This window comes from Bos javanicus, chromosome 19 (assembly GCF_032452875.1).
Source record: "Bos javanicus breed banteng chromosome 19, ARS-OSU_banteng_1.0, whole genome shotgun sequence".
NCBI classification, from domain to species: Eukaryota; Metazoa; Chordata; class Mammalia; order Artiodactyla; family Bovidae; genus Bos; species Bos javanicus.
The window spans coordinates 40,280,159-40,303,505 of record NC_083886.1 but is presented as its reverse complement, the minus strand read 5'-3'; the positions used below and the strand labels follow the sequence as shown (position 1 = coordinate 40,303,505).

The 23,347-nt window shown below is 39.1% G+C and overlaps 1 protein-coding gene across 5 annotated transcripts in view; it reads left to right on the top strand.

The window, feature by feature from the left end:
* The window catches only part of NPEPPS (aminopeptidase puromycin sensitive), a 110,005-nt gene that overhangs the window by 32,623 nt on the left and 54,035 nt on the right, over positions 1–23,347 (top strand). The gene's annotated exons all lie outside the window — the stretch shown is intronic.

Genomic DNA, 23,347 nt, shown 5'->3' with positions numbered 1-23,347 from the left:
GAAGTCTAGATGCATCGTTTTTTTTCCTTTGTACTTCTCTGTTTGTTGTTGTTTCGTTGCTGAGTTGTGTCCAACTCTTGTGACCACATGGACCATAGCCTGCCAATCTCCTCTGTCTTTGGAATTTTCCAAGCAAAATACTGGAGTGAATTAGATTCATCATTTTAAAATGTGAAATATATTTCCTTATGAAATCTGTAGCAGAAGGTGATATTTTACTTGATTGTGTAAGTTCAGCGGTTTACTGGCCAGATACAGATGATCATTTGGGCTTTCCAGGTAGTACTAAAGGTATTAAAGGCACTAAAGTACTTAAAGTATTAAAGGTGCAGGAGACATGAGAGCTGTGAGTTTGACCCCTGGGTCAGGAAGATCCCCCCCAAAAAAGGAAATGGCAAACCCACTCCAATATTCTTGCCTGGAGAATTCCATGGACAGAGGAGCATGGCAGGCTACAGTCCATGGGGTCGCAGAGAGTCGGACACAACTGAGTTGAGGTGTGCGTGCGTGCTCACACCCCCACACACACACACATGATCATTAGGAAGTGTTTTAAAATGATGGTTTAATGATTTGAAGATTGTTATTAAAGTGTAAAATACTTTCAAAAACATTGCACAGGAACAATTTTTAAAATGAACAATTATAGGTTGTGTTCTTGACATGGTGTTTAATATATTGTTTTGCCTGTCTTTTAATATTACAAAAGAAATACATGCTTGTTGTAATAAAATCCAACAATAGAAAATATGAGATGTGAAAGTCTTCTTCCCTCACTTTATTATACCAGGTGGTACTACCCCACTAGTCTCAGAAGTAACCCTTATTAATAATCTGATGTGAATTCTTTTTTATACATGCAAGTTTTTCCCTGTAGTTACAGAAGTTAGATTATGATATATATGCATAATGTTTTACAACTTGCTTTTTTTTAATTTATTTTTTAATTGAAGGATAATTGCTTAACATAATTTTGCTGTTTTCTCTCAGACCCCAACATGAATTAACCATAGATATACATATGTCCCCTTCCTCTTGAACATCCCTCCCATCTCCCTCTCCACAACTTGCTTTTTTTTAAGCTAATATGGTATACATCTCTTTTCTTATTTTTGGCTGTGTCGGGTCTTCCTTGTGGCCCTCAGGATCTTTGTTGTGGCATGCGGAATCTTTTATTGAGGCCTCTCTAGTTGTGGCACACAGGTCCCAGAATTCTTAGGCTCTATAGTTGAGGCACACCGTCTCTCTAGTTGTGGCTCATTGGCTTTCTAGTTGCAACTCATGGGCTTTGTTGTCACTTGGCATGTGGAATCATAGTTCCCTGACCAGGTATCAAGCCTGAGCCCTGTGCTTTGGAATCATGGGGTCTTAACCACTGAACTGCCAATGTGCTAAGTCACTTCAGTTGTGTCCAGCTCTTTATGATCCCACGGACTATACCCCACCAGGCTACTGTGGCCACGGATTCTCCAGGCAAGAATACTGGAGTGGGTTGCCATTCCCTTCTCCAGAAGATCTTCCTGACCCAGGGAGTGAACCCTTGTCTCTTAGTTTAGGTCTTTCATATTAGCAGGTGGATTCTTTACCACTAGCACCACAGGGAAGTCCTGTGTTATACTAACTATACTGAGTATGAGATGTCTACTCTTCTATCCTGTCTTCCTTGAAAAGGTGAAAGTGAGATCATTTCAAGTAGAAACTAAAACTTTCTCATACCTTTTAGTCCAGATATATTACCTGTTGATACTTTTTTTATTTTGGCCATGCTACATGGCTTGTGGGATCATAGTTCTCCAACCAGGGATTGAGCTCAGGCCCTCAGCAGTGAAAGCTGGACTCCTGACCACTGAACTGCCAGGGAATTCCCTGCAGATCCTGTTTTGGGTGCTTTGACAACTGTAAGCAATTCAGAGATAGTTTTGGAAAGTATGTTTTTTTTTTTCCTCTCCCAATATTTTGCAATTTTCTATTTTAATTGAATTTTACTCTGAAGGTATATATATTCTAACATTTAAGCACTGGTTCCAAACCTACATTATGTGGCTGCTTTATAAACATTTAGCATTTTTGGTTTATTTGAGTCTTTTTTTCTTTTTCCCCTCTTTGGTCATGCTGTGTGGCTTTTTGGATCTTAGTTCCCCAACTAAGGATCAAACCCAGGCTCACATCAGTGACAGCACCGAGTCCTAACCACTAAACCACCAAGGAATTTCCTATTTAAATCTTGCTGATGTGTAAATAAGTATTTATTTATGTTAATTATGTTAGAGGCACCTGCATACCTTTGATTATTGTGGAACTGCAAGTAATGTGCAGAAAGTTCCCCTCTATCTCTCAGATTCTGCTTGCTTTTCAGATAAATTAGTTAAGGAAGTTTATTATTTATTTGAAACCTTTCTGTCCCCAGTGTCAAAGTTTTGTTTTGTTTTGTTTCTTAAGTGGCCGTTGTGTAGTCTTTCAGGTTTTTATTTAATATTGATTTTTAAGTGGTAAGTGTGAAAGCATGTCTGAAGTATCCTTTATCTACAAGAAACTTAAAAGCAATTGCAAAAAGAATAGAGATAAACAGATGACATATTCTTCAAGAGAACTTATATATGGTATTAACAATAAAATAAAACGTCACATTTTTAATTCCTTATCTTGTTGGGATTTCTGAGTGTATCTGTGAACTGTATTCTGCTTTCTGTACAGAATGGATCTTTTTTTTTTTTTTTTGGCAGCACCATGGCTTGTGGGATCTCTCAGTTCCTGACCAGGGATTGAAAGCCATGGCAGTGAAAGTGCCAAATCCTAACCACTAGACCACCAGGGAACTCCCAGAATGGATCCATTTTAAAATAAGTAGTCTTCGGGAGTTCCCTGGTAGCCTAGTGGTTGGGATTTCGGGCTTTTACTGATGTGGTCCAGGTTCAGCCCCTGGTAACTGAGAACTCATTTGGGAAACTGAGATCCTACAAGACCTGCTGTGTGGCAAGAAAGTAAACTGGAGTCAGACTGAATAAATCTTAGAAGGAACAAATGATAGCTTTAGCCAGCTCTTTTATTCCTTTTTAGTACAAATCAGAGATAAAGAACATGAAGTTTGCAATTGTACATGCTTGAATTTTTTCACTTTCACTTTAATTGGTTTTGAATGATAGTGAAAGACTGATGAGCTGAGAAAAGAAGATAAAATAGCTGAGAAAACAAGAGAGGCCAAAGGCAAAGGAGAAAAGGAAAGATATATCCATCTGAATGCAGAGTTCTAAAGAATAGCAAGGAGAGATAAGAAAGCCTTCCTCAGTGATCAATGCAAAGAAATAGAGGAAAACAATAGAATGGGAAAGACCGGATATCTCTTCAAGAAAATTAGAGATACCAAGGGAACATTTCATGCAAGTTCAGTTCAGTTCAGTCGCTCAGTCGTGTCCCACTCTTTGCAACCCCATGAATCTCAGCATGCGATTCATGTCCATCACCAACTCCTGGAGTTCAGTCAGACTCACGTCCATCGTGTCAGTGATGCCATCTAGTCATCTCATCCTCTGTCATCCCCTTCTCCTCCTGCCCCCAATCCCTCCCAGCATCAGAGTCTTTTCCAATGAGTCAACTCTTTGCATGACGTGGCCAAAGTACTGGAGTTTCAGCTTTAGCATCATTCCTTCCAAAGAACACCCAGGGCTGATCTCCTTCAGAATGGACTGGTTGGATCTCCTTGCAGTCCAAGGGACTCTCAAGAGTCTTCTCCAACACCACAGTTCAAAAGCTTCCAGTCTTCAGCGCTCAGCTTTCTTCACAGTACAACTCTTACATCCATACATGACCCCTGGAAAAACCATAGCCTTGACTAGACTGACCTTTGCTGGCTAAGTAGTGTCTCTGCTTTTCAATATGCTATCTAGGTTGGTCATAACTTTTCTTCCAAGGAGTAAGCATCTTTTAATTTCATAGCTGCAGTCACCATCTGCAGTGATTTTGGAGCCCCCAAAAATAAAGTCTGACACCATTCAATATCACAGTAATCCAAGTCTATGCCCCAACCAGTAATGCTGAAGAAGCTGAAGTTGAACGGTTCTATGAAGACCCACGAGACCTTTTAGAACTAACACCCAAAAAAGATGTCCTTTTCATTATAGGGGACTGGAATGCAAAAGTAGGAAGTCAAGAAACGCCTGGAGTAACAGGCAAATTTGGCCTTGGAATACAGAATGAAGCAGGGCAAAGACTAATAGAGTTTTGCCAAGAAAATGCACTGGTTATAGCAAACACCCTCTTCCAACAACACAAGAGAAGACTCTACACATGGACATCACCAGATGGTCAACACCGAAATCAGATTGATTATATTCTTTGCAGCCAAAGACAGAGAAGCTCTATACAGTCAACAAAAACAAGATCAGGAGCTGACTGTGGCTCAGATCATGAACTCCTTATTGCCAAATTCAGACTTAAATTGAAGAAAGTAGGGAAAACCACTAGACCATTCAGGTATGACTAAATCAAATCCCTTATGATTATACAATGGAAGTGAGAAATAGATTTAAGGGACTAGATCTGATAGATAAGAGTGCCTAATTTCATGCAAAGACAGGCACAATAAAGGGCAGAAATGGTATGAACCTAACAGAAGCAGAAGAGATTGAGAAGAGGTGGCAAGAATACACAGAAGTATAACACAAAAGATCTTAATGACCCAGATAACCATAATGGTTGATCACTCACCCATAGCCAGACATCTTGGAGTATGAAGTTAAATGGGCCTTAGGAGGTATCACTGTGAACAAAACTAGTGGAGGTGATGGAATTCCAGCTGAGCTATTTCAAATCCTAAAAGATGGTGCTGTTAAAGTGCTGCAGTTAGTATACCAACAAATTTGGAAAACTCAGGCCACAGAATTGGAAAAGGTCAGTTTTCATTCCAGTCCTAGAGAAAGGCAATGCCAAAGAATGTTCAAACTACTGTGCAGTTGCCCTCATCTCACATGCTAGCAAAGTAATGCTCAAAATTCTTAAAGTGAGGCTTCAATAGTTTGTGAACCGAGAACTTCCAGATGTTCAAGCTGGGTTTAGAAAAGTCAGAAGAACCAGAGATCAGATTGCCAACATCCGTTGGCTCATAGAAAAAGCAAGAGAGTTCCAGAAAAAGATCTACTTCTGGTTTTTTGATTACACCAAAAGCTTTTGACTGTGTGGATCACAACAAACTGTGGAAGATTCTTCAAGAGATGGGAATACCAGACCACCTTACCTGCCTCCTGAGAAATCTGTACGCAGGTCAAGAATCAACAGTTAGAACCAGACATGGAACAGTGGACTGGTTCCATATTGAGAAAGAAGTACATGAAGAGTGCATATTGTCACTCTGCTTATTTAACTTCTATGCAGAGTACATCATGCAAAATGCTGGGTTGGATGAACCGTAAACTGGAATTAAGATTGCAGGGAGAAATATCAGTAACTTCAGATTACTGATAAAATCTGAGTTTAAATTGGTAAAATCAGATAATCACTGCAGATGATGACTGCAGCCATGAAATTAAAAGATGCTTGCTCCTTGGAAAAAAAGCTATGACCAACCTAGACAGAATATTAAAAAGCAGAAACACTGTTTTACTGATAAAGGTCTGTATAGTCAAAGCTATGGTTTTTCCAAACTAGTTATGTGTGGATGTGAGAGTTGGACCATGAAGAAAGCTGAGCGCCGAAGAATTAGTGCTTCTGAACTGTGGTGTTGGAAGACTTGAGAGTCCCTTGGACAGCAAGGAGATAGACCAGTGAATTCTAAAGGAAATCAATCCTAAATATTCATTGGAAGGACTGATGCTGAAGCTGAAGCTCCAACACTTTGGCCACTTGATTCGAAGAACTGACTCATTGGAAAAGACCCTGATGCTAGGAAAAATAGAAGGGAGGAAGAGAAGGGGGCAACAGAGGATGATATGGTTGGATGGTATCACCGACTCGATAGACATGAGTTTGAGTAAGCTCCGGGGGTTGATGGACAGGAAGGCCTCGTGTGCTGCAGTCCACGGGGTGGCAGAGTTGGACACCCCCTGAGTGACTGATTGAAAGACTAATGAATAGTTTTTTCCATATGGCTATGTACAAATATAAAGTATATGAGTGTATCATAGTTTAAAAGTTTTATTTGGGGACTTTCCTGGTGGTGCAGTGGATAATCATCCACCTGCCAATGCAAGGGACTTGGTTTTGATCCCTGGTCTGGGAAGATTCCACATGCCGAGGGATAACTAAACCTGCGCACCGCCAACTACTGAGCCCTTGAGCACGAGGGCCCACGCATCCCAGCTTGTGAGCCCACATGGTACGACTACTTAAGTACGTACGCCTAGAGCCTGTGTTCTGCAACAAGGGAAGCTACTGCAATGAGACGCTCATGTCCTGCAAGGAAAAATAGCCCCCATTCACCGCAACTAGAGAATGCCAGTGTGCAGCGACAAGGACCTAGTGCAACCAAGAATAAACTAATTTTAAAAAAGCCAGCAAAACTCATGGAAACATTATAAAAATAATAAATGAAAAAATCATCTGTATTTGGCGAGTTTTAAAACATTAAACAGCTTCAAGGTGATATAGATTGCTTTAGTGACTATTAGTTTAAGCATTTAGATGATGTATTGTTTGATTATACAAGGTATATTTGTCTTCCTGTTAGGTTTCCTAGCCTTCTGACCAGGTGCAACCAAGGGTATCATTTTTCTTAAGAATGATAATGTTAATAGTAATGATAATAAAAACAATGAGTTCATTGTTTACTTTGTGCTAGGCACTAAATACAGAATCATACAGATACTCCTCCTTACAGAGAGGTTACTTTTAGGTCATAAAATTGGCTCCTAGGGTCCATGCCCTTAAATCACAGCCTGTCATTAATTTAACCATACCATATTTTAATTATATGTTTGTGTCTGTGCTGCTTCCTATTAGAATCTAAGTTCCTTAAGGTCTAAGAGCCATGATTCATTCTTTTTCATGTGTAGTCTTCCATGGTGTCTGACATATAGTTGGTGTTCAGTAAATTTTTATTGAGTGAACTAAAGCAGAGTCTAAAAGAATAGAGTAAGTCTGTCATATTTGTTAGGCATGAATTTCTTCATATGCTTATTTATTGACTTTATGTGTAACAAAATTATATTTGGGATTATTTTTCATTAGCTTTAATTTGTATTTTACTTCCTTTTGAGGAATACAATCAAGATGTCTTGTACCCAATACAAAATAAAAAGTTTAAAGTTAATTAAAAAAGGATAGTTACTAATTGTAGAGATTCTGTATGGTGTTTTACTATTAAGGAAACGGAGAACTTAAAAATTGTAAATTATATACTTTTTAGATTAAATGGAGAGAAAAATGATTCCGTAGTATTATATAATACTATATTATATGCTATTGTTTTTTCCAGTTTTATTGAAGTATAATTAGTAAAAGCTATCTATTTTTAAGGTATGTAATTTGATGTTTTGATATACATGTACATTCAATTCAGTTCAGTCGCTCAGTCGTGTCCCACTCTTTGTGACCCCATGAATCGCAGCACGCCAGGCCTCCCTGTCCATCACCAACTCCCAGAGTTCACTCAGACTCACGTCCATCGAGTCAGTGATGCCATCCAGCCATCTCATCCTCTGTCGTCCCCTTCTTCTCCTGCCCCCAATCCCTCCCAGCATCAGAGTCTTTTCTAATGAGTCAACTCTTCGCATGAGGTGGCCAAAGTACTGGAGTTTCAGCTTCAGCATCATTCCTTCCAAAGAACACCCAGGGCTGATCTCCTTCATAATGGACTGGTTGGATCTCCTTGCAGTCCAAGGGACTCTCAGCAGTCTTCTCCAACACCACAGTTCAAAAGCATCAATTCTTCAGCACTCAGCTTTCTTCGCAGTCCAACTCTCACATCCATACATGACCACTGGGAAAACCATAGCCTTGACTAGACGGACCTTTGTTGGCAAAGTAATGTCTCTTCTTTTCAATATGCTACTCAGGTTGGTCATAACTTTTCTTCCAAGGAGTAAGTGTCTTTTAATTTCATGGCTGCAGTCACCATCTGCAGTGATTTTGGAGCCCAAAAAATAAAGTCTGACACTGTTTCCACTGTTCCCCCATCTATTTCCCATGAAGTGATGGGACCAGATGCCATGATCTTCGTTTTCTGAATGTTGAGCTTTAAGCCAACTTTTTCACTCTCCTCTTTCACTTTCATCAAGAGGCTTTTGAGTTCCTCTTCACTTTCTGCCATAAGGGTGGTGTCATCTGCATATCTGAGGTTATTGATATTTCTCCCAGCAATCTTGATTCCGGCTTGTGCTTCTTCCAGTCCAGCGTTTCTCATGATGTACTCTGCATATAAGTTAAATAAACAGGGTGACAATATACAGTGCTAATTAACATGTCTGTCACCTCACATAGTTAACCATTTTTCTTTTCCTTGCTTCATTTTGATCACCATTTTCATCATCATCTGTGATCTACCCGCTAGCAAGTTTTAAGCATGCAGTACAACAAACACATTGCTGTACCTAGATTTCCAGAACTTAGTCATCTTCCATAACTGAAACTTCATACCCTGGACCAATATCTCTCCATTTCCCCCTCCCTCCAGCTCCTGGCAACCACCATTCTACTTTCTGCTTCTGTGAGTTTGATTATTTTAGATTCCACTTATGTGCTGTCATGTAATACTTGCCTTTTTGTGTGTGGCCTATTTCATTTAGCATAATGTCCTCCAAATTCATCCACGTTGTCACAAATGGCAAGAATTTCTTAAGTCTGAATAATATTCCATTTAGGGCTCCCCAGGTGGCGCTAGTGGTAAAGAATCCTCCTGCCAGTGCAGGAGACAAAAGAGGCGAGGGTTCAATGCCTTGGTCAGGAAGATCCCCTGGAGGATGGCAACGCACTCCAGTATTCTTGCCTGAAGAATCCCCATAGACAGAGGAGCCTGGTGGGCCATAGTCCACACCGTCACAAAGAGTCTGACGCAGCTGAAGCACCTGAGCAATATTCTGTTTACACATATACACAGCCACACACACAAACACATCATGTTTTCTGTATCCATTCATCCATCATTGACAGACATTTACGTTGTTCCTGTGTTATACTTATTGTAAGTAAAACTGCAATGAACTTGGGAGGTACTGATTTCATTTCCTTTATGTATACAGAAGTGAGATTGCTGGATTATAAAGTTCTCTTTTTTTTTTTTAATTTTCATTTATTTATTTATGGCTGCACTGGGTCTTCGTTGCTTTGTGTGGGCTTCCTCTAGCTGTGGCGAGCAGGGGCTATTCTCATTACAGTGCACTGGTTTCTCGTTGCCGTGGCTTCTCTTGTTGTGGAGCACAGGCTCTGGGTACATGGGCTTCGGTAGTTGCAGCACTCAGGCTTAGTAGTTGTGACCCTCAGGCTTAGTTGCTCCACGTCGTGTAGAATCCTCCTAGACCAGAGATAGAATGCATGTCCCCTACATTTGCAAGTAGATTCTCACCCATTGCACCACCAGGGAAGTCCCTGTAAAGTAGTTCTTTTTCTAATGTTTTGAAGAATCTTTATACTGTTTTCTGTAATGGCTGTACCAGTTTCCATTCCCAACAGTATTACCAAGTTTCCCTTTTGTACATATCCTTGCCACCACTTGTTTAGTATCTTTTGTCTTTTTTCATAATATATATGCTGTTCTTATATGCTAAAGAGTTAATTGTTCTCCAGATCAGTGCTTCTTAGCTTTCCCCCCCCCAAGATATTAATAGAAAAGGATATTTTCTTGGTACACTGGAAAGGAGAGGCTCACAGAAGGGTGAGCCTCTCATTGTTCAGGATCTGCTGGCTGACCCAAAGGCCAAGGAATCAATATTTGGGCAAACCTGTAATCTATAGAACTGCCGTAGAACATTGTGTGAAAAATCTCTGCTGTGAATAGTTTCAGATTTTTAGAATTGCAAGGCATCTTTGCTTTGAGATCCTTATAATAAAATATCAAGACCACCAGGGAAACCCTCACTTTTGATTTTTTTAAAAATCCTAATTAAATGTTTGTTTTCTGTTTCCTTAACTTTTGCTCTTACCTTAATTATTTCCTTCTACTTTCTTTGGCTTTGTTTATAAAACAACTGTAAGTTTTTGGTTTTTTTAATTTCTTGAGATGGATGCTTGGCTTATTAATTGCTTTTCTAGTATATTCATTTGAAGCTGTAAATTTTCCTCCTAAAAATGTCCTGATTTTAGCTATATCCCACAGTTTTTTGGATTTTTTTTTTGGGGGGGGGGGCGGGATTTGTTTGTTTTGCGGAAAATTCTCCAGGCAATGACTATAGCTCTTGTTACTTGCTATTGCTGGTGCTCCTTTCCTCCTCTCCCCTCCCACGCCCCTTATAGCTTTGTGAAGGTATATGCAGTATTCATATATAATAAGCTGCATATCAGAAAATGTATAATTTGATACTTTTTGACCTGTGAATGCAAGGGTCATGACCATAGCCATCACCCACACAGTATTTCCTCATGCCCCTTTGTAATCCGTTTCTCTCCCTTTCCTTATCCCCAGGCAGCCACTGGTCTGCCTCTACATTTTTTGATGTTCAGTTTTTATCATTCAGTGAAAAATATTTTTTAATTTTTAGTCTATGGAATTTTTATATGTACCTAAAATTTTTCTAGTTTAATTTACTGTATGATGTCTGTATGTGTGCTATGTGCTCAATAAGACTTGCTTTATGGCCTAAGATATGGTCAACTTTAAAATGCTCGTGTGTGCTTCAAAAGACTATATAGCTGGGATTTCCTGGTGGTCCCATGGTTAAGAATCTGCCTTTCAATGCAAGGACTGGAGTTCTGTCCCTGGTCCAGGAACTAGGATCCCACTTGCTGCAGGGCAGCTAAGCCCAGGCACTGCAACTCTTGAGTCTTTGCGCCACAACTGGAGAGCCCATGTGCTGCACCTATAGAGCCATGCACTCTGGAGCCCTTGAGCCACAACTAAAAAGAGAAGCCTCTATGCTGCAACTAAGATCCGACACAGCCAAAAATAAATAAATAAAATTTAGAAATAAATTAAAAAAACTTGAAACAGAGTATAGCTGTTGGATGTATTTTTTTATGTATGTCTTATAAAGTCGTGTGTTAGTTTTGTTTAAATCTTCATTTTTTACCAATTTTTTCCTCCTGTTTGTTTTATGAATTATTGGTTAATGTTTGTATGCAATTTTTTCTCATTCTTTACCTTCACTCTTTTCAAATCTTTATGTTTTAGGTAAACAGCTCTTTTTACTTTTTTTTTCCTTTTAAAATCCAGTCTGAAAATCTTTGTCTTCTAAAGCATTTAATCTATTTACATTTAATGTAATTACTGTTATTTGGCTTTTTATGTACCATTTTCTTACGTATGTAATTTTAGAAAAGTTTAAAAAAAATTTTTTTTTTAATTTGTAGTTGTTTTTTGGATGTGTGTCAATACTCTGGGAATTAACAGCCATCCCTGACTTAAAAAAAAAAATCCAGTGTTGGGACTTTCCTGGTGGTTTGGTTGTTATGACTCCATGCTCCCACTGCAGGGGGCAAGGTTTGATTCCTGGTCAGGGAATTCCTGGATGCCACACTTTGCAGGTGGAAAAAAAAATCCAGTATTAATTGATCATTTTACCCTTCTGGGTAGTACAAGTATCTTAGAGCACTTAATCTCTATTTATCATCCTCTGATTTATATGGTATTATTGTGGTATAGTTTAATTTTTTTAGCTACATATGTATATTTAGCTAGTTACATGTCTTTGAGTAATAAAGACATTGTTTTAACTGTTTCTATTTAATTTGTCTTGTCCTCCATGCCAGGCTTTATTCGATTATTGGATGTTCAATTAGGAAAATTGTGTCATCAAAATAAGATGATATTTTTTTCATCTAGGGAAGACTTTTGTTTACTTTATCTGGGAGTCACTAGTACTCAGTTACAATCTTTTTCCAGTATAAGGGCTTTAGATTTTCTGAAGTCCAAGTGGTTTCCTGTGTGGACTTTTTTTTTTAGTCACCTTTACTGTAATGTTATCACCTTTTGAGGTTCAGATCCACAGGAGGAATTGGTTTACCTGGACCCCCACCCCGAAATCTTAACAGACCCTGGATTCCACTTTTTGTCCCAGGAGCCCACCAGACTCAGCCTTTAAGACATGTATACCAGATCAGCAAGTGACTTTAGAACAAAAGTGGCCTGGCATACAAGAGCTTCCTATTTCTGGAATTCTATTTCTTCTTCATCTTGGCTTCCTTATCTTGTTTCTTTGTCATACCTTTGAGATTTTTTTTCTCCCCATTTAACTTTTTTAGTTTTAAGGGAGCTGGGTAAGTGAAGAGGAAAGTTTCTTTACATACTACTCCATTATTTGAAATAAAGTTTCTAATTGTTTTATACATAAGGAAAACAGATCCAGAGATTTAAGTAGTATTATAATACCACATAATCAGTGGCAGAACCAGGCCTAGAATCTGTTTTTGTGTTACTCTGATACTTGCATTGCTGATAAGTCATTTTAACTAATTATGCAGCAGTCATTTTGGGTTTCATGTGTATTTGGTATATGGCTAATTCTCTTTAGAATTTTTAGATTGCTTAATAGGGTAGGATGATTATTATATAAATCCATTTCAAAATATGGAACTTTGAATATAGGTATTGCTTGAAGTGCAACTGTGCATACAGCAGAATGGCTTCTAAAACCACAAACATAATATGGTGGGTAGTTTGCCAAAAAAAAAAAAAAGCACCTCATCACATGTTTAATCTAGTACTGAACTATACAGGCTTATGAGGGCTATATAGAACTACTTAGGCTAGGTTTCCTGTTACTTACATACAGCAATGGCTTGGAGGAAATAACATTCTGAGTTCCACTTAGACAGTTTATAAAGAAACCTTACAAGTACAGTTGAATTGGAGCTTCTAAGTTGAGATGTTTAGATTTTACATTTGTTCAGTTCAGTCGCTCACTTGTGTCCGACTCTTTGCAACCCCATGGACTGCAGCATGCCAGGCCTCCCTGTCCATCACCAACTCCTGGAGTTTACCCAAACTCGTCTCCATTGAGTCAGTGATGCCATCCAACCATCTCATCTTCTGTCGTCCCCTTCTCTTCACGCCTTCAATCTTTCCCAGCATCAGGGTCTTTTCCAGTGAGTCAGCTCTTCGCATCAGGTGGCCAAAGTATTGGAGTTTCAGCTTCAACATCAGTCCTTCAATGAACACTTAGGACTGATTTCCTTTAGGATGGACTGGTTGGATCTCCTTGCAGTCCAAGGGACTCTCAAGAGTCTTCTCCAACACCACAGTTCAAAAGCATCAATTCTGCAGCGCTCAGCTTTCTTCACAGTCCAACTCTCACATCCATACATGACTACTGGAAAAACCATAGCTTTGACTAGACGGACCTTTGCTGGCAACGTAATGTCTCTGCTTTTTAATATGCTATCTAGATTGGTCATGGCTTTTCTTCCAAGGAGCAAGTGTCTTTTAATTTCATGGCTACAGTCATCATCTGCAGTGATTTTGGAGCTCCAAAAATAAAGTCTGTCACTGTTGCCACTCTTTCCCCATCTATTTCCCATGAAGTGATGGGACCAGATGCCATGATCTTAGTTGAGCTTTAAGCCAACTTTTTCACTCCCTCTTTCACTTTCATCAAGAGGCTCTTTAGTTCTTCTTCACTTTCTGCCATAAGGGTGGTGTCATCTGCATATCTGAGGTTATTGATATTTCTCCCGGCAGTCTTGATTCCAGCTTGTGCTTCATCCAGCCCAGCGTTTCTCACGATGTACTCTGCATATAAGTTAAATAAACAGGGTGACAATATACAGCCTTGACACCCTCGTTTTCCTATTTGGAACCACTCTGTTGTTCCATGTCCAGTTCTAACTGATGCTTCCTGACTTGCATACAGATTTCTCAAGAGGCAGGACAAGTGGTCTGGTATTCCCAACACTTGAAGAATTTTCCACAGTTTATTGTGATCCACACAGTCAAACGCTTTGTCATAGTCAGAAAAGCAGAAATAGATGTTTTTGTGGAATTTTGTATAATATAATATGAAGGCAGAATCCAATATGGATTTCATAGATGATGTAAGCACTGACAACTTTGGCTGATTTTATATAATTTTTTCCATTTCAATCTTTTTAAAAATGTGGTCTCTTGAGTGTACCACTTTGTAGTTCTCTCTTTGTACTTCCTTTTCTGTGATTAAAAATTTCATTATGTTTATACAAATGGGGAAGGCCTATTAGGTCTTGGCTCATTAGTTTCATGGCTCAACTAATGATTACCTTTCAACCCAAGATTATCATGCTCAAGTATTAATATAGGAAAACTTTCTGAATGCAGAGAGAGAGACAGAATATATATGTGTATGTAGAAGACTAATATTAAAAAGTTAGATAAAGTAAGGAAGAAGAGGTGTTGTTCTAAACTTAAAACTTACTGCTTCTGGTAAATTTTACTGGTGAAGTACCAACTTTTGTTAATTGTGACATGAGTTGGGAAAACTCCAGGAATTGGTGTTGGACAGGGAGGCCTGGCATGCTGCGATTCATGGGGTTGCAAAGAGTCGGACAGGACTGAGCAACTGAACTGAACTGAACTGAGACTTCCTTCTTAATATAAATGTAGCATCTTCTGAGAAACTGGTCTATACTTTGGAGCTTGTTGTAAATCAGTACATAAAGAGCTTCCTCTTTTTTATGATATAATGGAATGAATTTATAATAAATCATTAAGAACCCATACTGCAATGAGTAGTAGTATACATATCTCACATCATTTTGCACGTGTGAATAGGTCTCTAGGATAAATTCCTGGAAGGCAATTTCTGGGTCAGGAGGTATATTCATAATTTTGCTTGATATTGTCAAATTTATAGAGATCATGTTGTCAGATTTACTTTATAGAGATTGTACCAACATCTACCAGCTTGTTAGCCAAACAGCGTGCTTATTAGCAGCTTCTCTTCTCAAATTTTTTGATCTTTTGTTAATCTGATGGTAAAAAATGTGTTACTTTGCACTGCTTTTACTTTGCATTTCTTTTACTTTGCATTTCTTTATACTGTAAAGTTAAAAATTTTTTTCATGTATTTAAAAAGAAAATTGGTAGATATCAGTGAACATTTCATGCAAGGATGGACACAATAAAGGACAGAAACATTTGGGACATAACAGAGGCAGAAGAGATTGAGAAAAGGTGGCAAGAATACACGGAAAAACTATGCAGAAAAGGTCTTAATGATCTGGATAACCACAGTGGGGTGGTCACTCACCTAGAGCCTGACATCCTGGAGTATGAAGTCAAGGGGGCCTTAAGAAGCACTACTATGAACAAAGCTAGAGGAGATGATGGAATTCCAGTTGAGCTATGTAAGATCCTAAAAGATGATACTGTTCAAGTGCTGTACTCAATATGCCAGCAAATTTGGAAAACTCAGCAGTGGCCACAGGACTGCAAAAGGTCAGTTTTCATTCCAGTCCCAAAGAAAGGCAATGCCAAAAAATATTCAAGCTACTGCACAATTGCACTCATCTCACATGCTAGCAAAGTAATGCTCAAAATTCTCCAAGTTAGGCTTCAAAGGTACGTGAACTGAGAATTTCCAGATGTTCAAGCTGGATTCAGAAAAGGCAGAGGAACCAGAGATCAGATTGCCAATGTCCGTTGGATCATAGTAAAACCAAGAAAATTCCAGAAAAACATCTGCTTCATTGACTACGCTAAAGCCTTTGACTGTGTGGATCACAACAAACTGTGGAAAATTCTTAAAGAGATGGGAATACCAGACCACCTTACCTGCCTCCTGAGAAACCTGTATGCAGGTCAAGAAGCAACAGCTAGAACCGGAAATGGAACAACCGACTGGTTCCAAATTGGGGAAGGAGTTCATCAAGGATGTGTATTGTCACCCTGCTTATTTAACTTATATGCAGTTCATAATGCGAAATGCCGGGCTGGATGAAGCACAAGCTGGAATCAGTATTGCTGGGAGAAATATCAATAACCTCAGATATGCAGATAACACCTCTAATGGCAGAAAGCAAAGAGGAACTAAAGAGCCTCTTGATGAAGGTGAAACAGGAGAGTGAAAAAGTTGGCTTAAAACTCAGCTTCAAAAAACTAAGATCATGGCATCTGGTCCCATCATTTTATGGCAAATAGATGGGGAAACAATGGAAACAGTGACAGAGTTTATTTTCTTGGGCTCCGAAATCGCTGCAGACAGTGACTACAGCCATGAAATTAAAGGACGCTTGTTCCTTGGAAGAAAAGCTGTTACGAGCTTTGACAGCATATCAAAAAGCAGAGACATTACTTTGCCAACAAAGGTCCATCTAATCAGGGTTTTTCCAGTAGTCATGTATGGATGTGAAAGTTGGACCATAAAGAAGGCTGAGCATCAAAGAATTTATGCTTTTGAACTGTGGTGTTGGAGAAAACCCTTGAAAGTCTCTTGGACTGCTCAGAGATCAAACCAGTCAATCTTGAAATCAATCCTTAATATTCATTGGAAGGACTGATGCTGAAGCTTCAGCTTCAGTACTTTGGCCACCTGATGCGAAGAGCCGACTCATTAGATAAGACCCTGATGCTGGGAAAGATTGAAGACAGGAGAAGGGGACAGCAGAGGATGAGATGGATGGTATCACGGACTCGACGGACATGCGTTTGCACAAGCTCTGGGAGTTGGTAAAGGACAGGGAAGCCTGGCATGCTGCAGTCAGTGGGGTTGCAAGGAGTCAGACATGACTGAGCGACTGAAAAATAATCTACTTTTTAGGTGCAGTGTGAATCCAGATCCCAAAGCTTGGCTTTTACTCCTTAATGGGAATTCTGTTGTCTCAGTACTGCTTATGAGAACATGATCCTTTCCCCACTGCTCTGCAGTGTTCCATTTAGTAGATGACATGGAGGAAATGATACCTTTAGTATCTGTTGATTAAGTTCTTGGTCAGCCTTCTGTGGATTTAGTACTACTTTAAAATGGAATTTATGTGACTACTGGTATTATTTAAATTTGAAAAAAAAAAAGTGAGCCACTTTAGCATCTAAATAATTTTTTTTTTGGCTGGACCTCATGGCATATGGGATCTTAGCTCCCCTACCAGGGATTGAAACGTGCACCCTACATTGGAAGCATGGAGTCTTAATCACTGGATTGCCAGGGAAGTTCCCAGATAATGTTTTATGTTTACATTGTCAGTGCAATAAAGAGATCAGATAACCAGTGAGACCTGTACGAAGCCTGTGCTTAATAGGAAGGAAACTGTTTACTTATTCTTTATTTTTTATATTTAATGCTTTACTTTTTAATATTTAGGTAGCATGGTACAGATGGAATAAAAGATTAAATTGAAATACAGGATTGTAAGTGCATATGGATATATTTAGAAATTTTCAGTTAGGAGAAACTCTGACCTAGATTTTTTTAATAGGGAAAACAGGAGTTACTTATAATTCCTCATTGTGTTACTCATTGTTAATGCAAATTGGCCTTAACAGCTATAGGTTCCCACATAGGGGTAGGTGCTTACTAAATAAAAAGCATTGTATCCCTCTTGAGGCCTACTATGGCAGAAGAGAGCACAGAATTAACATATTAAATGATAAAATGAGAAAGGCCAGCAGAAAGGGAGAAAATTACAATGAAGAAATTTTTAATTTTAATATTTTTAATTGGATGATAATTGTTTTACAGTATTGTGTTTCTGCTGTACAACAAGGTGAATTCACTATAAGAATATAGATATCCCCTCCCTCTAGAGCATCCGTCCCACCACCCTCCTATCCTACCCCTCTATGTCATTGCACAATACCCAGCTGAGCTCCCTGTGTTACACAGCAGCTTCCCATGAGCTATCTATTTACATGGTAGAGCATATGTGTGTGTATCAGTGCTGCTCTCTCAGTTCGTCCACCTTCTCTCCCCACCCTGCTGTGTCCACAGATCAGTTCTCTGTTCTGTTCTCTATGTCTCTACTTTGTCTTTACTTCTCTATGTCTGCGTCTTTATTCCTGCCCTGAAGATAGGTTCATAAGTAAAGTAGATTTATGAAGGGACCTGAGAATCCTGGTATTCTTTGTGGAAGTGAGCATTTTAAAGGAAAGGTACTGATCCAGATAGCATACCTACACAAATATCAAACAGAAAATAAACTCTGTATTCTAGAAGAACTCATATGAGAAAGGTTCTCAAATTTTGTCAGAGACTTAAGTGGTGATTGGTCAGTTTTCATTCCAATCCCAAAGGAAGGCAATGCCAAAGAATGCTCAAACTACCGCACAATTGCACTCATCTCACACGCTAGTAAAGTAATGCTCAAAATTCTCCAAGCCAGGCTTCAGCAATACATGAACCGTGAACTTCCAGATGTTCAAGCTGGTTTTAGAAAAGGCAGAGGAACCAGAGATCAAATTGCCAACATCCGATGGATCATCGAAAAAGCAAGAGAGTTGCAGAAAAACATCTATTTCTGCTTTATTGACTATGCCAAAGCCTTTGACTGTGTGGATCACAACAAACTGTGGAAAATTCTGAAAGAGATGGGAATACCAGACCACCTGACCTGCCTCTTGAGAAACCTATATGCCGGTCAGGAAGCAACAGTTAGAACTGGACACACAACAACAGACTGGTTCCAAATAGGAAAAGGAGTACATCAAGGCTGTATATTGTCACCCTGTTTATTTAACTTATATGCAGAGTACATCATGAGAAACGCTGGGCTGGAAGAAGCACAAGCTGGAATCAAGATTGCCAGAAGAAGTATCAATAACCTCAGATATGCAGATGACACCACCCTTATGGCAGAAAGTGAAGAAGAACTTAAAAGCCTCTTGATGAAAGAGAAAGAGGAGAGGGAAAAAGTTGGCTTAAAACGCAGCATTCAGAAAACTAAGGTCATGGCATCTGGCCCCATCACTTCATGGGAAATAGATGGGGAAACAGTGGAAACAGTGTCAGACTTTATTTTTCTGGGCTCTAAAATCACTGCACATGGTGATTGCAGCCATGAAATTAAAAGATGCTTACTCCTTGGAAGGAAAGTTATGACCAACCTGAGTAGCATATTCAAAAGCAGAGACATTACTTTGCCAACAAAGGTCCATCTAGTGAAAGCTGTGGTTTTTCCAGTAGTCATGTCTGGATGTGAGAGTTGGGCTATAAAGAAAGCTGAGCACTGAAGAATTGATGGTTTTGGACTGTGGTGTTGGAGAAGACTCTTGAGAGTCCCTTGGACTGCAAGGAGATCCAACCAGTCCATCCTAAAGGAAATCAATCCTGGGTGTTCATTGGAAGGACTGATGTTGAAGCTGAAACTCCAATATTTTGGCCACCTGATATGAAGAGCTGACTCATTTGAAAAGACCCTGATGTTAAGAAAGATTGAAGGCAGGAGGAGAAGGGGATGACAGAGGATGAGATGATTAGTTAGCATTACTGACTCAATGGACATGAGTTTGGGTAAACTCCGGGAGTTGGTGATGGACAGGGAGGCCTGGCGTGCTATGGTTCATGGAGTCCCAAAGAGTCGGACACGACTGAGCGACTGAACTGAACTGAAGTGGTACAGTAATTAAGTGTGTCTGCCTTCTTTTGGTTATAGTGAAAGCTTTTTGCACTGGTAGACTGTGAAAACAGGATGAGCCACTTCACCTTTTATGTTCTCTAAGAATGACTGTGGTTTTTTAATTATGATTGACCAGAGTCCTAAAGATCTAGGCAAGAGTGCCGCCTCCTTAATAAGCCATACTTGGAAAGCCCAGAATGAGAACACATAATCATTAGATTTGTTTGATAAATGGACATGCTATACAAATTTGATCAGGATCTCAGAAGGAGTATCTTTGAAAAGATTTTACCATTACAAAATTTTTCATAATTAATATGTTCAGGACCCTGGTAGGCTGCAGTCCATGGGGTCGCAAAGAGTCAGACGCAACTGAACGACTTCCCTTTCACTTTTCACTTTCATGCATTGGAGAAGGAAATGGCAGCCCACTCCAGTGTTCTTGCCTGGAGAATCCCAGGGACGGGGGAGCCTGGTGGGCTGCTGTCTATGGGGTCACACAGAGTTGGACATGACTGAAGTGACTTAGCAGCAGTAGCAGCATGATGCCAAATTCAAAAGTTATACAGTACTAAGTAAGCCTGCTTTCCCCCTCTCCAGCCTTCCATCTCTCCTGCCTAGAGAAAAAGTTGTCAGGTTTGTGTGTATCCTTCCTCAGATGTTCTAAGCATTTATAGACATATATGTTCATGTGTGTCTATATATCTACAGATATCTATAGATATATGTATGTCTATATATCTGTATCTACGTATGTATTGTGTGTGTGCTCATAAATGATAGCATTTTGTGTATATAGTTCTGAAATTCTTTATACTTCTAAGTCAAAATTATATCAAATTATTTTTTAACTTTGTAGGTATATATTGTCATGAATAACCTTTTTTAATCAAAGTGAATATTGTTAGTAGTTTTGGGTATAAGGTTTTTTTGTTATGGTTTTATACATGCTATGATTATATTCAAGTTTTACTTCTGTTTATTTGATTACTAAAATACATACTCAACACATGCATGCTTATACCCAAATATGTGTGTTTATGTCCACATATTTCAAAATGCCAATTATGTTTAGTTTTTTTCTGAAATGTAGTGCTCTGTTGTAAGTAATTTCAGCAAGAGTCCTTATTTATACAGGTATAATGAATTAGTGGGCTTTCCTGGTGGCAGTAAAGAATCCTTCTGCCAAATAGAAGACACAGGTTTGATCCCTGGGTCCGGAAGATCCCCTGGAAAAGAAAGTGGCAACCACTTCAGTATTCTTGCCTGGGAAATCCAATGGACAGAGGAGTCTGACGGGCTACAGTCCATGGGGTTGCAAAGTTAGATATGACTTAGGGGCTCAACAACAACAATGAATTAGTTGTAGTTAACAAAGAACTGTTAGATATATTGTGATCTAGAAAAAGAGTGTTCGTTTTTTTGAAGGTCATAACCAGACACTATGCTAAGCACTTTACATAGAGTGCATTATATATAATCTTCAAATAACTAAAGAATAGATAATGATTTTAATTTTATAGATGTGACAGTGAAGGCTCAGATTTGAATAACTGCATATGCCTGATTATAAGGTTACTATTTTCACATTTAAAATATTTTTTTAAAGATTTTTTTGTCAAGGTTAAGTTTGGTTAAGCTTCAGTTCAGTTCAGTCACTCAGTCATGTCTGACTCTTTGTGACCCCATGGACTGCAGCACGCCTGGCCTCCCTGTCCATCACCAACTCCCAGAGTTTATGCAGACTCATGTCCATTGAGTTAGTGATGCCATTAGACCATCTCATCCTCTGTCGTCCCCTTCTTCCCCCGCCTTCAGTCTTTCCTAACATCAGGGTCTTTTCAGATGAGTCAGCTCTTCGCATCAGGCGGCCAAAGTATTGGAGTTTCAGCTTCAACATCAGTCCTTCCAGTGAACATTCAGGACCGATTTCCTTTAGGATGGACTGGTTGGATGTCTTTGCAATCCAAGGGACTCCCAAGAGTCTTCTGCAACACCACAGTTCAAAACCATCAATTCTTCGGCGCTTAGTTTTCTTTATAGTCCAACTCTCACATCCATACATGACTACTGGAAAAACCATAGCTTTGACTAGACAGACCTTTGTTGGCAAAGTAATGTCTCTGCTTTTTAATATTTTGTCTAGGTTGGCCATAACTTTCCTTCCACGGAGTAAGCATCTTTTAATTTCATGGCTACGGTCACCATCTGCAGTGATTTTGGAGCCGAAAAAAATAAAATCTGTCACTGTTTCCACTGTTTCCCCATCTATTTGCCATGAAGTGATGGGACCGGATGCCGTGGTCTTAGTTTTTTGAATGTTGAGCTTTAAGCCAACTTTTTCCCTCTCCTCTTTCACTTTGATTAAGAGGCTCTTTAGTTCTTCACTTTCTGCCATAAGGGTGGTGTCATCTGCATATCTGAGGTTATTGATGTTTCTCCCAGCAGTCTTGATTCCAACTTATGCTTCATCCAGCCCAGCATTTCTCGTGATGTACTCTGCCTATAAGTTAAATAAGCAGGGTGACAGTATACAGCCTTGACATACTCCATGTCCAACTCTTTGCAAGCCCGTGGACTGCAGAACACTAGGCTTCCCTGTCCATCACCAACTCTCGGAGCTTCCTCTAACTCATGTCCATTGAGTCGGTGATTGCATCCAGCCATCTCATTCTCTGTCATCCCCTTCTCCTGCTTTCAGTCTTTCCCAGCATCAGGGTCTTCTCCTGAGTCATTTTTTCACATCACGTGGCCAAAGTATTGGCATTTCAGCTTCAGCATTAGTCCTTCCAATAAATATTCAGGACTGATTTTTTTTACGATTGACTGGTTTGATCTCATTGCAGTCCAAGGGACTCTCAGGAGTCTTCTCCAATACCACAATTCAAAAACACCAATTCTTCAGCGCTCAGCTTTCTTTGTAGTCCAACTCTCACATCCATACATAACTACTGCAAAAACCATAGCTTTGACTAGATGGACCTTTGTCGGCAAAGCAATGTCTCTGCTTTTTAATATGCTGTCTAGGTTCATCATAGCTTTTCTTCCAAGGAGCAAGCGTCTTTTCATTTCATGGCTTCAGTCACCATCTGCAGTGATTTTGGAGCCCAACAAAATAGTCTGTCATTGTTACCATTGTTTCCCCATCTATTTGCCATGAAATGATGGGACTGGATGCCATGATCTTAGTTTTTTGAATGTTGAGTTCTAAGCCAACTTTTTCACTTTCCTGTTCCACCTCATCAAGAGACTTTTTAGTTCTTCTTTGCTTTCTGCCATAAGAGTGGTGTCATCTGCATATGAGGTTATTGATACTATTTATTCATGATGTAGGAAACTATCTACTTATAATGCTCAATTTACATATATACAATTTAAATTATAACTGTATTAATGTAAACATTAATTTGGTAATATTGCCTTTTCTCTACTTTATTGAAGCATATTTATTGATACTTTTCATGTATCTTTAGTATTATATTAATGGCTTTCCACACTTTGAACAATCTGATTGTTCCAGAGCAAATACTATCTTCTAAGGCCTTTTTGAATTACTGTATTATGTTTTAATTGAAAATTTTCTCTCTAGCCATAAATCCCTATTCATATATCATTAGTAAAGGTACTTTTTATTAATATATTTTATATGGGTACTATTGATGATCTTCATGATGTAATCACTTAGAATGTTGTTTTTGAAGTGAGCTATTCATTCTGCTGATGATTACTAAACCTACTGTGTGCCAGA